Source organism: Dermochelys coriacea, chromosome 2 (genome assembly GCF_009764565.3).
Source record: "Dermochelys coriacea isolate rDerCor1 chromosome 2, rDerCor1.pri.v4, whole genome shotgun sequence".
NCBI lineage: Eukaryota > Metazoa > Chordata > Testudines > Dermochelyidae > Dermochelys > Dermochelys coriacea.
Window position 1 is genome coordinate 77,828,635 of NC_050069.1, and position 18,836 is coordinate 77,847,470.

At 42.3% G+C, this 18,836-nt stretch overlaps 1 protein-coding gene across 10 annotated transcripts in view; it reads right to left on the reverse strand.

The window, feature by feature from the left end:
* The window catches only part of LOC119851151 (E3 ubiquitin-protein ligase RNF138), a 69,625-nt gene that overhangs the window by 37,873 nt on the left and 12,916 nt on the right, over positions 1-18,836 (reverse strand). Inside the window, exon 9 of one of the 10 annotated variants that reach the window (XM_043507915.1) lies at positions 5,230-5,392. The exons of the other annotated variants lie outside the window; for them this stretch is intronic. The gene's annotated coding sequence lies outside the window, so the exon portion shown is untranslated. Of the gene's footprint in view, positions 1-5,229; positions 5,393-18,836 lie in introns of those variants that run through there. 10 annotated transcript variants of the gene reach the window in all.

Consider the following 18,836-nt stretch of genomic DNA (forward strand, 5'->3'; position numbering starts at 1 on the left):
TCAGACATCAAGAATTATAACATTCAAAAACCAGTCGGAGAACACTTCAATCTCTCTGGTCACTCGATTACAGACCTAAAAGTGGCAATTCTTCAACAAAAAAAACTTCAAAAACAGACTCCAACAAGAGACTGCTGAATTGGAATTAATTTGCAAACTGATACAATTAATTTAGGCTTGAATAAAGATTGGGAGTGGATGGGTCATTACACAAAGTAAAACTATTTCCCCATGTTTATTTCCTCCTTCTCCCCCCTCCTATCCCCTCTCCCCCCACTGTTTCTGTCAACTGCTGGAAATGGCCCAGCTTGATTATCACCACAAAAGTTTCCCCCCAACCCCCACTCTCCTGCTGGTAATAGCTCACCTTACCTGATCACTTTCGTTACAGTGTGTATGGTAACACCCATTGTTTCATGTTCCCTGTGTATATAAATCTCCCCACTGTATTTTCCACTGAATGCATCCGATGAAGTGAGCTGTAGCTCACGAAAGCTTATGCTCAAATAAATTTGTTAGTCTCTAATGTGCCACAAGTCCTCTTTTTCTTTTTGCGGATACAGACTAACACGGCTGCTACTCTGAAACATGAGTTTAATGTGCCCCATCTGATCAAGATTCCTCAAAAATGTAATGATTACAGTTTTTTGTATTAGACATTAGATTTATATATCTACTGTTCCAATTTTGGATAGTGGGATCTCTAAGCTGAACAAACTTGAATTAATAAAATGTCCCATAAATTTGACTATCAGCACTGCTGAAGAAGAACTGGCTGATAGTAGATAATGGGGACAATGGAATATTTTCTAGCTGTTCAGGTACATGATGCTTTTCTCGTAACCCAGTGAGGGGCGGAATCTTTGGGTATAATTAGGGAGGTAGGTCTCTATTGTTTCATATGTAGGTACTAAATTGACAGCCCTGAGGATTGTCATTCTCTATCCACAAATAATGATCTTGTCACATGTCACCTAGTGAATGCTCTTTGGAAGCTGTGATGTTACTATGTTGTCTCGATCAGGAATCTTCTGAGTTTTTTTTCTGTGGATTTATCACACTGCAATCCTTTTCGTAGGTTGTCTGAATCTAAGTGCTTTGTTGAGATATGTGACGGGGCACGGCCAGATGGCTATAGGAAAGTAGTGAGGAACCGGTATGTTAGCCCCAAGCTAAACAAATCCCTGGTGCCATGGTAACCAAATGGCAATTTCTCCAGGTTAATCAAGACACCTGGGGCTAATTAAGATCCTTCTAGAAAGCAGTGGAGATAGCTGGGCAGTACAAACCCTATCAGGCACAAGGAAGGAGGCCCTGAGGTAAGGGTGAAGTAGATACTGAGGAAGTGGGGGCCGCTGTAGGGAAGTTGCCCAGGGAATTGTACTCATCCTGTTTCATAGGTCAGCTACCAATAGCTTTTACAATTAGGGTCCCTGGGCTGGAGCCCAGAGTAGAGGGTGGGCCCGGGCTTCCCACCCAATTAATCACAGAGACTGTGAGACAACAGAGACTGTGTGAGGGAGGATTGCTTTTTCCCACCTCCCTTGCTGGCTTATTATGAAAATGGCTCACTAGGCTATGACCCTTGCCTCTAGAGAGAGAGGGGCTACGTGGAAAGTCACAGTGAGCCTCTGAGGCTAGCAAAAATCTGCCTGGAAGCATGGGACCAACTGAGACAAGGTCGGAGCTTTGTCACAGATATAATGTTGATCATCTTGCATTAGCCCTTGGCTAAGGCCTTGTCTACACTACAAAATTAAGTCGACTTAAGTTACGTTGAAGTACAGCTGCTGCAGTAATTAAACTGCTGTTACATGTCCATACTACATGCTTTGTGTTGCTGGGGTGTTTCCGTACTAGCAGCACCTGTATTAACACAGAGAGCAGTGTACTGTGGGTAGCTATCCCACTGTGCAACTCGCCACCATCTAGTGCAGGGTGTTTTGGGAAGAGTTTGCAATGCCTCATGGCCACAAACCAGGGCTTAAATTCAACTGGAGTCATCCAGAGCAGAGCTCTGGTAAATATTTTCATACCTGCGGGAGCCCCGGCCCTGCCCCCGTAGGACAGAAGCCCCAATCTACAGTGCCCCTCTGCCCCCCATGGGGCTGAAGCCCCTAGAAATCCCGCCCGTCCCAGCAGCTGAAGCCAGGAGCCCCAAAGCGGGGAGAGCGGGGGGCTCTGGGAAATTGTGTCTGAGTATTTAAGCCCTGGTGCAAAGGAGTTGTGCAAGGGTGGCTGGAAACATGTGTTCAGCATCCCATTATGCAGTTTTCTCCATCTCATCATTCAATGGCAATCCTATTACATTTCATGTTACTTTTTGGAAGCCCTGCTAACCTGCACGTCCGCCATCTCTGTGAGAAGCATAGATCTCGCACTGCTCATTAATATTGCACTGAGCATTACAAACACAATGTGCCTGATCCTGCAGTACTTCCTAAGCTGCGAGTCTGATGTTGATGAGTTGGTGGCTGCCTTGCAGTGCGCCGTGGAAAGAAACAATTCAAGATTGCTGTTAACATTCCCTGAGCAGCTGCACATGGTGGACCGCTAGTTCTGGGCCTGAAAAACAAGCATGGACTAATAGGATCATATCGTTATGCAGATATCGGATGACGAGCAGTGGTTGCAGAACTCTCAGATGCGCAAGGCCACATTCCTGGAACTATATGCAGAGTCTGCCCCAGCCTGCCAGCGCAGCAACACCAAAATGAGACTTGCACTCACAATGAATCGAGTGGTGATTGCTGTGTGGATGCTGGCAATGCCAGATTGCTACTGATCAGTCAGGAATCTATTTGGAGATGGTAAATGCCCTGTGGGCATTGCGGTGATGCAGGGCCATTAATTGTATCCTACTAAGAAGGACTGAATCTGGGCAATGTGTGGGTAATAGTGGATGGTTTTTCCGCAATGGGGTTCCCAAGCTGCAGAGGGGCGATAGATGGCATGCAGATCCCTATTTTGGCACCAGACCACCTTGCAATGGAGTACATCAACAGAAAGGGTTATTTTTCTATGGTGTTGCAAGCACCACTGGATTACTAGAGTTGTGTCACCGATATTAATGTGGATTGGTCAGGCAAGGTCATGATGCATGCATCTTTAGGAACATGGGCCTGTGCAGAAAGTTGCACACAGGGACTTTCTTTCCAGACCAGAGGATTACCATTTGGGATGTTGAAATACCAACACTGATCCCTGCCTGCCTTTTACTTCTGTGGCTCATGAAGCCATACATTGGCCACCTCAATAGTATCAAGGAGCGCTTAAATAACAGGCTCAGCAGGTACAGACTAAATGTTGAATATGCCTTCGTTGGTTTGAAGGGCTGCTGGTGCTGTCTGCTCATGAGATTATACCTCTGTGACCCGAATCCCAGGGGAATCAGCTGAGGTCACTCAATTGGGGTGAACTGCAAAGAATGGTCAGGCAATCCCCAAAGCTGATGGATATTCCAAAACTTAGATTTACCAAGCCAGCACAAAACAGCTTCTTTTATACCTCACTGGTTACTCAGAAGTCACCAACACATTTCCCTTAAAGTAATCCAGCCTCAGGCCTCCACCAAGACATCCACGTCAAATATGAGGAGGATTAATGAAAATCTTATTCATCACATAAAAAAGGTTCTACCAATGCCAAAGGATCGGACACATTACCTCCCAGGTTATGAATATTTCAGATCTTACCCAAATACACACTTACAGCCAATTCTTATTAACTAAATCAAAATTTATTAAAAAGAGAGAGAGAATTGGTTAAAAGAACAGTATACATACAGACATGAATCAATCTTGAGATTCAGATTCATAGCAGAGATGGAGAGCTTTGCAGATGCAAAGAGTTCTTTCAGAAATAGTCCATAGGTTATAGTCCAATGTTTATATTCAGGGTGGTCCAGTCAGAACTGAGATCTCAGTCCTTATGGCTTAGGCTTCCCCTGCATTAAACTTCAAGCAGATCTGAGATGACAGGATCAGGATCCAAGGGTCTTTTATACAGCTACTTGACCTTACAGTCCTGGGTGAACTATAGGCTTTTGATGTAACCTTCCATTTCCTAAGCACCACCAGTAATTAGTTACACAAATTAGCATAGGGCAATTTATCTATTAGGCAATATATCACAAACTTCAAAGAGACATATAGACAATGACATTATTTCACCCAAGATTCATCTAAATGTTCATATTCCCTTTTTAATCTCTGAATTAATAGTTATAGTGACAGACAGGAACTGTCTGTTTACATGGCTAGCATCTAAGATACACACAATTAGTATCACTTCTAACAACATAGGTTTGCATTTCAAAATTCTAGTTTATCTAGCATCGAATGGCCCTAATTACCATTCACATACTTTCTAACATGCTTTAAAGGTTGGCTCTGGGTTATTTAGTCTGCAAGCTGCTTAACTCTTTCTGGTCATGCATCACAACCTCAGTGAAGAAAATATCCCCATGGCCACAGATGCCTGCTGTACACTTCAGACGTCTGTGAAGCAAAGGGGGAGAAGTTTCTGCAGGGTTGGCACATGGAGGTGGATCGGTTGTCCACTGATTTTTGAGCAGCCAGATACCAGGGCTATAAGAAGAGCTGAACGGGGAACTATTTGGATCAGAGAAGCTTTGAAGGAGCATTTTAACAATGAACCACAGTAATATGTGTTGGTGTAGTATGCTGTGCCTGGCACTGCTTTTTTGCACTGTACTATGAACCTTGTAAAGAGTGCTGTCTGTGTGCTAATGTAACAGTGCAAATGCAACTATTGCTGTTATCTTTAGATGTTAGCCACAGCCACCATATGTTGGAGACTAATAAAGATGTATTAAGATTCCATAAATAGACTTTTATTCTACACTCATGCAAACATATCTGCTTAAAGCTTAAATAAGTATCATGCATACAGGTAAAGGTATCTTTAAAGGGGAAGGAACATGGAATTCACAAACACATACACCAACCTAGTCTTCCACAGCTGGGTGTATGTGCAGCTGTAATTGTGTATACTCCCCCACGGGAGTGGCTGGGGTACTGCTGTGGCCTCGGAAGACACATGGAACGTGGGGGGGAAGTGTAGGGTGGTCTCTATGGACTGCAGGGGGAGGCGAGCGCAAATGTGTTCAGCCTGAAGTTCAATAAGGGACCACAGAATGTCTGTTTGCTCCATGAGCAGCATGATCCTCTCTTGCCACCCATTTCTCCTATCCTCACTATCCCTCTGCATTTTGTCACCCTCCAAGCCCTCTGCTCGCAATCCGATACACCAGAGGCTTGCATGACATCCTGGAACATGTCTTCCCTTGTCCTCTTCTTTTTCCTCCATATCTGGCCAAGCCACTCTGCCAGTGTGGATGGAGAGACTCTCAAGGCCACATTTGCAGTTGCTAAAGAAACAATGGACAGAGGTACTATTGTGAGTGCATTCACTCCCCATGATCCACATAAGTTACAAGCACAACATTCTTACTTCCCCTTGGGATGCATAGAGCAGGGGTTTTCAACCTTTTTCTGCCGGAGGCCCCCCCCAACATGCTATAAAAATTCCACAGCCCACCTGTGCCACAACAACTGTTTTTCTGTATATAAGAGCCAGGGCCAGCGTTAGGGGGTATCAAGCAGGGCAATTGCCCATGGCACCATGCCACAGGAGGCCCTATGAAGCTAAGTAGCTTGGGCTTGGGCTTCAGCCCCTGCGGTGGGGCTCCAGCTTCAGCTTTCTGCCTTGGGCCCCAGTGAATCTAATGCTGACCCTGCGTGGCAGACCCCCCGAAACCTGTTCACAGCCCCTGCGGGGGCCCTGGACCCTGAGTTGAGAATGGCTGGCATAGAGCACAACAGCAGTCCCAGCCATGAAGAGTACAGCTGAAGGGGAGGGAGGGAAGGAGTTGGGACAATAAGAGGGGGTAGCATCAGTACAAGAGGATGGGGCAATTAAACTGACTACTGGCACCGTTCTCCACTGGCGGTGGTGGTTTTAGTAGATATCTCATTCATGACTGTAACTGAGGCTGAAAGGGAATAGCATATGTCTGCCTGCAGACCAGGGCTGTATGTTGCTAGCCCATGTGCTTCTATGGTGCCTGCTGCAGTAATTGCTGATTGGTGTAGGAAAATGTCCTACCGTGGTGGAAGAAATAAGGCAGCCTGCCCAAGAAAATTTTAGCAGAGGGTTGCAGACTAGCTCCAGGAAAGTTTCCTAGCGGTCTCTATGGAGGATTCACAGGACATCCTGGTGCACATAAACTATTCCGCAGGGCACCCTTTGCCTAGCTGTACGGGGGAATGAGAAGCAGATAGCAACTGCACCTTCTTCTTCTAGGCTGATTAAAAAAAATAGTATATGAACAGATGTGTCCCTGCAATACTGAAGCAAACTGAGTGCTTACCAGAGGTTCCCTCCCCTGCATCAGGCTTGCCAGTGCTGGACTGCTGGAGTGGCTCGACTGCTCAGGAATCAAAAAACAGGTCCTAGCTTGCAATGCCACTGGTCACCTGTCCCCCATACTCCTCCTCTTCCTTGTCCAGTGTCCTCGTCCTCAGGTGGTGGCCTGTGACTCCAGCTGCCCCAAAGTATCCATGGGGCACTTGGCGGTAGAAGTAGGGTCACTGCCGAGGATGGCATGCAGCTCCTTGTAGAAACCGACTATTTGTATCCCTTGCCTTCTGGTACGCTTGTGGCAGCTCCTTGATTTTTCACGTGGTGCGGCTGCGTGTCCCTGTCATAGGTAGGGTTATCACCTAGCTGGTATTTGACAGGCCTGGCTGGGATTTTTAAGGATTTGCCAGTTGCCAGAAAAATAATTTAATCTTCCAGGGTTTTTTTTACGTGGGTCTAAAGATTTGCATTATTATCACAACACCAGGGCTGGCTCTAGGCACTAGCAATCCAAGCACATGCTTGGGGCGTCACTTTTCAAGGGGCGGCACTCTGGCCCTTTTTTTTTTTTTTGCACTTGTGGCGGCAAAAAAACCTAGAGCTGGCCCTGCACAACACACTGGGATAGGTAATATTAAAAGTGTCTGTGTCCAGCTAAAGATGCTGCAGTGTTCCCAGCTCCACTGTTTATGTGTTAATGGATCAAAACTGTTGAAAATACAGCAGCTGTCTCCCCACCAACACACAAGGCACCACGTGTGTGCAAGAGAGGGTTTGAGTCAAGAGTGAGATGTGCAATGTTATCAATCGTATCTATATATGTTATTTCTCTAGATACTATAAGTGGCTGTTGAAGCGGGGGGGGAGGTTTGCAAAGTTGCCTTGTGTCGGGGGTTAGGGTTGCAATGAGCTTGCCTTGTGGGGAGGGGGTGCTGGTTTTTTGCATTTCAAAGGTGGTAATCTTAGTTGTAGCCCTTCTCCCCCATGCCCAGAGAGATCTGGCCATAGATCTCAAAATTCCTACAGCTGTATTGGAGCTGTGACGGCATGGCGTCCCCTCCCCAAAGACCCAGGAGATCCACTACTTCCGGTGTACTCCAGGCAGGAGTGCTTTGGCTGCATGGAGCAGGCATGGTCAGATGGGCAGTTGTTATGTTAGCTCTTCGTGCCAAGGAAACAAGAAATGGAATTTCAAAAAATTCCTGGGGCTTTAAAAGGGCAGAGGCAAGGACCTGTGTACCTGGCTGCCAGGCAGCAGAGTTCAAAAGAGTGACCAGAGCAGTCACTTTGGGCCATTGTGGGACACCGTAAGTAACGCAGCATCTATACTGACACCACATCGCCCTATGTTGACCTCACGCTACGCCTCTTGCTGAGGTGGATTTATTAGGTCGGTGTAGCGGGTGAGTTAAAATGGCGGGAGGAACATTGTAGTGTAGACGCTTACACAATTAGGTCAATGTAAGCTGCTTTATGCCGACTAACTCTATAATGTTGACTAGGCCTTTGTAATGTCAGCTCCTGAGTCTAAACAGCTGGTATTGGGAGTGACTCTGGGGGCCTATTTCCCTTCCCACTCAAACTTCCCACACATACACCTGTCTGAGACAACCCCTTTCTATATACACACACACTTTCTCTCTCTGGCTGGCTATAAGAGACATCCAGCAGACAAGGAAGCCCAACTTCCCTCAAGAAATAAAGGGGATCCATTCCCCAACTGCCTTACCAGCAAAGAGGACCCATCCCCAACCACTCTATAGCTAGAGACAGTAGGATGTCTTGCTTATCACCTACTGCAAGCAGATACTGCATAACAGCCCACCTGTCATGTCTGTAGCTACTGTAAGGAGCAGCCCGCAGGTAGGTGAGCGACCTAAAAAAGAGTCCATAATGTACTGGGACGGGGGAAGAAGGGGTACTGAGCCATATGGAAGGAAGGAATTATATTTAGTAGAGTTTGTAGCATTTTCATCTGTCCCATATAGTTGGTTTTCCCCAATTTATCCCAAATCAAGTTAATCAATGCTGGGTTTGACATTGCACGCAACCAGTCTGTATATGTAGGACTTGCTTCAGACTTCCATCTTCTCAGCAGGATGTATTTTGCCACTAGCGCACACTTGCTATTGTGTGCCACTAAACACACAATAGCAAATACCATCCCCCATAATACAGCTTCTTGGTGTGCCACTTGGGCAGACTGCCAAGCTAGGCCCTCAACAGAGACAAAACTAAACATGACTAAAGCTATAAACCAGCTAATTAAACAAATTCCTAATTAAGAAACAGCTGAGTGGTTATACACAATTATCTACCAGATGTCAAGTGCTATTATTGCTTATAATAATTTACTACATGTATACCTCTTCTTTGCTCCAAAAGAAAAGTGCTCTCCTTTTTTACTGCCCTCTCTCAGCAGCTCTGAGGTCTATCCACCACAGATCTTAGAGGAAAAGAAAATAACCAACTTTCCCTTTTCCAGTACTTCTTCTTTATAGAGTAGGCTGGATATTTTGGCAGAGAAATAACCAGGGCAGCCATAACTCTCAACAATCTGTTACTCCCACTTTAACTCAATTAAACCACTGTTTTCAAGGAACTAGTAAATGTGACCATGAAAGAGAAAATGAAAATGGAGGCACATGTGAACACTTATATGCATACCTAAATTATCATACCTAAATTATCATACCTAGTCACATCACAGGGAACTAAATACAAAAGCAATATATTAATCACAAAATTTCAGGACATTGAGTGAAAGATCTTAGAGCAACAGTAACTGTCTCCCCCATGAAGCATGTACATGGATTGATTAATGTTTAGATTTATGTCTGGCAGGTGGCCCATGCAGGAGAAGGAAAACTGATTTCCAAAATAACAAGAATGTGAGGCCTGGCCAGCTTATTCATAAAAGTTGTGCCAATCACACATGCTGTATAGGTCTGCACCACCAACCCCAGCAAACAGCACAAGGTGAAGCAAGCATTAAGGTGATGAGTAAGTACTTAATGTTCATACTGGACTTTTAAGACAAAAATTATATTATTTAAAGTCTAAGCGTTATAATGGGTTTTCTTATATGATCACATGCCTGGGCAGTGAGCCTCCAGCTCTGACACTAACTTGCTTTGTGACTTCAGGCATGTCACTTAACCCATATCTTCTTTAAAATGTGAATAGAATAATAGTCACTTAATTCAGAGGATATACAGCACTATGTGCCATGGCAATGGTCCACATCGGGATATTCCTTCCCTGAATTCCATGGTTGACATCACCTGAAATCTAACCTCAGATTTAAAAAAACCCCAAAAACTTTAAGGTAGAAGTAACACCGTACACAGTTTAAAAGTATCTCTGTTGAAGGGATGGAAATAAGTTCTGCCTCTGAAATGTGACTATGAGAAACTGGATGAGTGCACTGTAAGTGGAACTGAATTTGTTATGGAGCTGATTACACTGAGTGGTAAAGCATGTGCATTGCCCTCAGTGTGGGGGTTGATATTAATTTAACCAGTGATTTCCTTGAGTTTTAGTGATTGCATTGGTAGTAAATATACTTGAGCAAACTTAAGTGTAAATTAACAAAGAAGTGTGTGTGTGTGCTACTGTTTTGTGGTTAATGTAGCAGGATAAGATATAGTTTTAAACATAAATCACAAGCACATAAGCTGAGGATTCTTAAAGTAATATTGGAGAGGCATTAACAAAAGACATCTTGGTATTCCCATATATTAGGTACCTAATATATTTTAGACTGTACAAAACAGTGCTATTCAATCTGCAATTCAATTTTTCCCCCTATGACAGGAGAGGTGTTAACAGATCACTTCATCTTGAGTAGCCCTTTGAAATTTGTGTAAACTACTTATGCTAAACTATCTTTTCCACCTTGTATGTAACTGTGACATTCAGTGCATTTCCCAGACCTGAAGAAGAGCTCAGTATAAACTCAAAAGTTTGTCTCTCTTACCAACAGAAGTTGGTCCTATATAAGATATTACCTCACCCACCTTGTCTCTCATTCAGTCTGACAGACAGTCTGAGATATTGTCACTTTCTTCCTCAATCAGCTCTGCATAAGAAAGCCAAAAGTAGGCTGGAACCTTTCTTTGCTAATGCCAGGAACTCAGTGGAATGTAATAGTGTATTTTCCATTGTGCTGAGTTGTATTATCACCCCACTGATCTGCATGTGTCCATAAATTAGGTTCGGAGTCATTGGCTTGAGGAGGAAGAGATTCTTGTTGGGGTCTATCTAGGCCATAAACATCTTCAGTTTTCCCAGTCTGTAGTACTTATACATTTGAAAAAATAATTACATTATCTAAAAGCTTAGGGCATTTATCTTAGTTCTTCTCCTTGCAATTTGTTCTCTTGGATAGGAATAACAACTTGAATGAGGGCAAAACTGCTTCATGAGTCCTGGGCAGCTATAAGAGACGCTGCAAACTCTGGTCCTTTGGCAGCCAATTAGATGCCTCCTTTTTTTCTTTTCTTTTTTTTTCCATAAGCCCAATGCTTCCCCCGCCCCCACTAAGACAAGCAGAGAGGAGTAAAACTCAGCAGAAAGTGGAGGGTGATATAAGCCTATTCTAGTAATCTTTCAACATCACTCTGCACATTCACATCCCCACTGTTGCAGACGGGGGGGCCATGTTGGGAGAGGAATATAAGCTCTCCTGGGTAGGGACCATCTCTTTGATATGTGTTTGTACAGTGCCAAACACCCTGGGATCCGGACCTTTAGGTTATACGGAAACACGAACAATTATGTCAAGGCCATTACCCTTTCAACAAACGGTGAGTATTTCCCTACAGCAGGTGACGTTGACTTGTCAGGGTTCCTTCTCCATCATATACCCATACCATCTTGGAAGATTTTCTGAATCAGCAGCTATACAAGACATAAAAATGAATGGGGGAAAAGTGGACAAAGTGAGGGGAAGGAAGAAAAACAGAAAACCTAAGGACAAGGATGGAAAATATAATCAGAGGGAAAAGGGCAAAAAAAAATGGTAGGACTTGAAGCTATTTGGGGAGATAAAGAACAAGAAAGGGGCTGAATTTATGGGTGGGGGATAATACTCTACAGATGGGGAAAGAGACAGTAAGAGGGGCATACAGGATAAATGTGGGAGGAGAACAAATAAGTAGGAGGAAATGGCAAAATGTTGCTCATGTTGTTTGCAAATGCTGTCACCATAAACTACAGAAATGTAATCCCCAATTGTAACTTGAGCTAACGACTGAGAGCTGTGAAATGACTGAAAGAGCCAGCTTTGCCTTGTTTTTGACTTATCTTTTTTTCTTTGTAGCTATTCTAGATATAAGAACAGATGCACGGGTAGTTTTTGAGGGGAATGTTGCTTAAAGGACAAGGGTGACGGGTGATTGTGCACTGACTGCTGGATGGGCCCAAGTGATTAGGATGCCAGCTTGAAATGTGCGAGGCCAGGGTTCATGTTCTGCTCTACCACAGGCTTCCAGAAAAACTTAGTCACTTAGGCCCAGATCCTCAAAGATTTTAAGCACCACTGTGAACCACAAAATCCCCACTTGACTGCCACCTACCCCTTTTGGCACCTAAAGTCACTCTGTGCCTAAGTTTTTCAGGGTAAAAGTTCCCTAGGCCTCTACGTTTCTGCCTCTGAGCAAGTACACCACTGCTGGTCTCTAAGCATCCTGTTGCCTGTCTCACACCTAAGCCCCAGCACAATCCATGAACTGGGGGAAGATAACCATTCCTCTGCCTAACTCACCTTCAAGTTGTGATTTGGCAGGTATGCTTAGAGCAAACATGATATCATGTTATGATTCAGGGTTATCAAGAACTAATGCAATCAGCCTTCAGTTTTCTCCCACTGCTCAGCCGTAGTTAAATGAAAGAGCAACATATAGGCACAAAGCAAGAGCTTGGGCCTGCGGCATTTCATCCCCCATCATCCTCCCCGCCCCCAAATTCTCTCTCTCTTTCAGTCACATACATGCACATGTTATCTTTAGGAATGACTGTAAAAAATGCTTTTTCATGTGTTTTGATAATTATTTCAAATGATTTTTTTCAACTGGAATTGGGCTCATGTCTGAAATACTTTTACACTAATATTTTTTGAAGTAAAGCTCCTCTGTGGGGCAGATTCTACACTGTTGTGTAGTACAGCTGCTCTAGGCTCCCCTGCTGGCACAAAGTCACCCTACAGTGGATGCTGGCCACCAAGAACTATTCCAATAAAGGGCATCTCTCAAAGGTACAGATCCAGCAAAACAGCTGTTCTGGCCACTTCTGTCCCAGCTGCAAGAGTAGGAGACATGGCTTGAGAAAAGAGGAAAAGGCTTGGACATCTCTGTGCCCCAGAAATCCTTGGCTGCTATATCAGTCCTTTGCCACTATTGGTTCAAGGGAGTGCCAGTGTGAGCAGATACTATAGCTTTGGACTGCCCAAGGGAAGGATTCTCCTGATCCCAGATTTTCTCATTTTCTCCTATGTACTCAGGCTGTGAGCTGTCCAGAGATTTCTCTCCTTAAAAATAAGCTATGTGTGGCTGAGGTGTTTGCAGTTTATAAGGAAAGAAATCTAAATTAAACAAAATTCAGCTATGCCTGCTTCTCTTCGCTATTGTATAATGTAATTACTCTCAGATGCACCCTTGTGGTTCTTATCACTTTAATTTTAAAGGTGACCTCTAAAGGGTGGGGAAAAGTTGGATTTGTACCTCTCTTTCTCCCCTCCCAACCGCGCCTTAATGTTTAAATTTGGCGTGACATGGTTTTTTAATTTCTTTTTCTGTTTCAGTTAATGGGAGTTGAGCACTCTACCTCTTCCATGTTGGATCCTTTGAAAACACAGAGCTATTAATCCCTTTGTAAAACGTAATAAATTAAATAGAGAAATCTGGACGTGTCAGCCTTTAACTAATAGCAAATCAGTCCGATGAAGTGAGCTGTAGCTCACGAAAGCTTATGCTCTAATAAATTTGTTAGTCTCTAAGGTGCCACAAGTACTCCTTTTCTTTTTACAATTAATGAAGACTTGGAACAGTTACAAGAAGTCTATTACCGCAGATAGATTTTTAGAGGTGAAATATTTCAATAGAGATGTCCCACACAGGAATAGGATAACTGCTCAATGAATATTATCTCTAAATGGAACAAATATAAAAACATTTAATTCAAAGGTGAAACCTTTCCATGCACTTTGTTTTTGGATTTGGATTTAGACAACTAAAAATACTTAGAGCCTTGTTGTGGTAATGATAGACTATGAAAGCTTTTTCAGGGGGGAAAAAGTCCTCTCTCACAAAACTGCTAGATAAAAAGACTTTACAAAAGATTTTCTAGAGCTAAACAAAAAAATGCAGTTACCCCCTTAGATGCAGCTACTGCCAGAACAGAATCAAAGTTAGTGTTGAAAAGACCCATCTAATTAACCTTCTTACTAATTTACATTTTTTTAATCTACACCTATAAAAAGCCTAGCGTCAGACTCCTGGCTTTCCTTGATGTATGGCACATTCAAATTATGCTGAAATTAAGCTTTTCATGAAAAAAAATTCTAGCTATTATTGCAAAGAAAACTTTGCTAACGTAAACCAAGTGTTACTGATGCAGTGCTCACTTCATGAATCTGCAACCAGTCTCAAGCAAGAACTGAGGGGTGTAAACTCTCCTGTCCACAACACTGTAATAGTTGTGTTGACTCTTAAGGCTAGTGATGACATTTTAAATGTAAATTTAGCTGTTTAACTGCTGATCACTTTAGCAGTAGGGAAGTGGGTGAGAGTCAAGTCTATAGGTATGGGAATTTGCTGTGGGAAAGGAAATGTGGATGGAGGAAAAGGCAGACACACAAAAACAAGCATGAGAAACAGAAGATAGGAAACAAAGGGCATAAATAGGATCCTATGCTTTTCCCACTTAGTGATGTTGAATGTGACTAGCAAATAACCAGAGATTAATAGATACATAAAGGCAATATTCCATTCTTGATCTTTGTACAAATCTCCCATTGATATTCATGGAACATAAGACCGGCCATGCTGGGTCAGACCAAAGGTCTATCTAGCCCAGTATCCTGTCTTCTGACAGTGGCCAATGCCAGATGCCCCAGAGGGAATGAACAGAACAGGTAATCATCAAGTGATCCACCCCTGTCGCCCATTCCCAGCTTCTGGCAAACAGAGGCTAGGGACACCATCCCTGCCCATTCTGGCTAATAGCCATTGATGGACCTATCCTCCATGAATTTATCTAGTTCTTTTTTGAACCCTGTTATAGTCTTGGCCTTCACAACATCCTCTGGCAAGGAGTTCCACAGGTTGACTGTGCATTGTGTGAAAAAATATTCACTTTGTTTTAAACCTGCTACCTATTAATTTAATTTGGTGGTCACTAGTTCTTGTGTTATGAGGAATAAATAACACTTCCTTATTTACTTTCTTCACACCAGTTATGATTTTATAGACTTCTATCATATCCCCCCTTAATCATCTCTTTTCTAAGATGAAAAGTCCCAGTCTTATTAATCTCGCCTCATACGGCAGCCATTCCATACCTCTAATCATTTTTGTTGCCCTTTTCTGAACCTTTTCCAAGTCCAGTATATCTTTTTTGAGATGGGGCGACATCTGCACGCAGTATTCAAGATGTGGGCGTACCATGGATTTATATAGAGGCAATATGATATTTTCAGTCTTATTATCTAACCCTTTCTTAATGATGCCTATCATTGTTTGCTTTTTTGACTGCTGCTGCACATTGAGTGGATGTTTTCAGAGAACTATCCACAATAACTCCAAGATCTCTTTCTTGAGTGGTAACATCTAATTTAGACCCCATCATTTCATATGTATAGTTGGGATTATGCTTTCCAATGTACATTATTTTGCATTTATCCACATTGAATTTCATCTGCCATTCTGTTGCCCATTCACCCAGTTTTGAAAGATCCTTTTGTAGCTCTTTACAGTCTGCCTGGGACTTAACTATCTTGAGTAGTTTTGTATCATCTGCAAATTTTGCCACTTCACTGTTTACCCCTTTTTCTAGATCATTTATGAGTATGTTGAATAGGACTGGTCCGAGTACAGACTTCTGGGGGACACTACTACTTACCTCTCTCCATTCTGAAAACTGACCATTTATTCCTACCCTTTGTTTCCTATCTTTTATCCAGTTACCAATCCACGAGAGAACCTTCCCTCTTATCCCATGACTGCTTACTTTGCTTAAGGGCCTTTGGTGAGGGATTTTGTCAAAGGCTTTCTGAAAATCTAAATACACTAGATCCACTGGATCCCCCTTGTCCACATAGTTGTTGACTCCCTCAAAGAATTCTAGTAGATTGATGAGGCATGATTTTCCTTTACAAAAACCATGTTGACTATTTCCCAAAGAATTATGTTCATCTACGTATCTGACAATTTTGTTCTTTACTATAGTTTCAACCAGTTTGCCCGGTACTGAAGTCAGGCTTACTGACCTGTAATTGCCAGGGTCACTTCTGGAGCCCTTTTAAAAAATTGGCATCACATTAATTATCCTCCAGTCATTTGGTACAGAAGCTGATTTACATGATAGGTTACAGATGACAATTACTCCTGCAATTTCACCTTTGAGTTCCTTCAGAACTCTTGGGTGAATACTATCTGGTCCTGGTGACTTATTACTGTTTAGTTTATAAAAAGAAAAGGAGTACTTGTGGCACCTTAGAGACTAACAAATTTATTAGCGCATAAGCTTTCGTGAGCTACATGCTCTAATAAATTTGTTAGTCTCTAAGGTGCCACAAGTACTCCTTTTCTTTTTACAGGTATAGACTATCATGGCTGCTACTCCGAAACCTGTTTAGTTTAATCAATTTATTCCAAAGCCACCTCTAATGACACCTCTATCTGGGACAGTTCCTCAGATTTGTCACAAAAAAGAATGGCTCGGGTTTGGGAATCTTGCTCACATCTTCAACCGTGAAGACCAATGCAAAGAATTCATTTAGCTTCTCCGCAATGGCCTTACTGTCCTTGAGTGCTCCTTTAGCATCTCAATCTCCCAGTGGCCCCAGTTGTTGTTTAGCAGGCTTTCTGCTTCTGATGTACTTAAAAAAAAATTAGCTATTACTTCTTGAGCCTTTCACTAACTGTTCTTCAAATTCTTTTTTTGGCTTTCCTAATTATATTTTTACACTTCATTTGCCAGAGTTTACACTCCTTTCTATTTTCCTCATTAGGATAACTTCCACTTTTTAAAGGATGCCTTTTTGCCTCTCACTGCTTCTTTTACTTTGTTTAGCCATGGTGACTTTTTGTGTTCTCTTACTATGTTTTTTAATTTGGGGTATACATTTAAGTTGAGCCTCTCTTATGGTGTCTTTAAAAAGCTTCCATGCAGCTGGCAGGGATTTCACTTTTTGCATTGTACCTTTTATTTTTTGTTTAACTAACCTCCTCAATTTTGTGTAGTTCCCCTTTCTGAAATTAAATGCTATAGTGTTGGGCCACTGTGGTGTTTTCCCACCACAGACATGTTAAATTTAATTACATTAGCAATCCAGCTATACTCACCTCTTGGACCTGATCCTGTGCTCTGCTTAGGACTAAATCAAGAATTTAGTCCTCTCCTCTTGTGGGTTCCAGGACTAGCTGCTCCAAGAAGCAGTCATTTAAGGTGTCAAACTTTATCCCGGCATCCCTTCCTAACATGATACGTACCCAGTCAATATGGGGATAGTTGAAATCCCCCATTAAGTTTTTTATTTTAATAGTCTCCAGTCTCCCTGAGCATTTTACAGTCACTATCACCATCCAGGTCAGGTGGTCTGTAATATATCCCTACTGCTATAAAGATGATGTACCATGGATTGAGGGGAGTATGGTATCCTAAATTTATATCCTTAACAGTAATTAAAAATGGAATTAGGCTCACTTCTGAAAATGAGTTTGACACCCCCAGTCTAGAAGGATAGAGAAAAATTAATATTTATCCAGATTAAACTTTTACTAGTCCTTACTGGTGAATGTGTCCACAAAAATGTGGGAGTGGTCATCCAAAGAACTGGTGATGGTAAATGCTCTAAGTTGCTTAAGGCTTTACTCTGAAAAGTAAAAGGTGAGATCTGGCCTTTCCCAATAAAAGGCTGAATTTTTGGGGAAGCTCGAGAAATGGTACAGCGCTGCTTTCTCTAATGAACTTCTGATGATAAAGAAATCCTAATATCCATGATTTCGATGTCAGTCATGCACTTGTAGTAGGCAGCTGCACATTTTAACAATATTTAAGGCCTGTCTTCGCAAGCAATCTCCCAACAAAGGAGGTTCTAGGGGTTGTTTTGTATGTTCATTTGAAAACCATATATACACATCATCAGGACACTCCTGCATACAAATATCAAGAATGCATTTGAACAAATTCTGAATGGGCAGAGGGACAGACTAGTGTACAAGGTCTTTTCCATTTCTAAGATCCTGTGAAGAGGTGTAGGTGCTTTGACTAGATATGTATGTAACTGGTCATACCCGTTATACAAGTCTGGCATACGTAGAACTTAAACATCCAGAAGGTAAACTACAGCTGGTCCATAAAATTGCATTATGGCTGCAAGACATACTCCTCCATATCCTCCTGACCATTGGTAAAGCATTCCAGGAGAAAGTGGATTTAGCAATCTGATAGTACCAGTGGCACAGGAAAGGATAGTTTAGCTATGACATAATAAAGGACTTATTCTCTTATCAATGCTATTTAACTCCAGAAAAGTTTAAATACATTTATGTTGTAGGATTAAGAGAATGTTTAAAAAAAAACCCAACCCTGTAATGTTGCGTAAAGAAACCTTTGGCAAAACAGACAAGTTATTTGGAGGTATCCTGGGATTGCCCATATATTAATTTTTGGTTGTTGGGACTTCTACAAGTTAAAATATAGTAAAGTCTGGAGTTAATTATTCATTTCTTGCTCAGTTCAACAAAATGCTGATGCGTATGTTTAAGTCTCATGGTCCTCAGTGAGAATTAAGCATGTATGCTTTCAGTGTTTTGTGGCAAAAGGGAAATTGATGGAATCTCTAGTATCACAATTTTATAACCAGGGCCATGCCATGTTAACCCACTTCAAAAGCAGAAACAGAGAGCTGTAGATTGGATGACTGGGTTTTGGGAGGAAAAAAAATGGAAACTGTACAGTAACAAAACCCACACCAGTAGACTTTGCATATTCTATTATCCTTAATTTCTTAGTTCCATTTTGGCGAGCAAAATTTTTGCTTGAGCAAAAAAAGAGCACAAAATAGAAAATACTTATGAACATGGATTATTTCTGCACTGAGTTTCATTGGGTATGCGTACTTAGGAGAAGTGATGTACAAAATAAGGAGGAGGAACACAAGTATTTTCCAACTCAAAGATATTGGGAGAGTGACCTGGGTAAGAAGAGCATGGTTCAGCAATGCAATC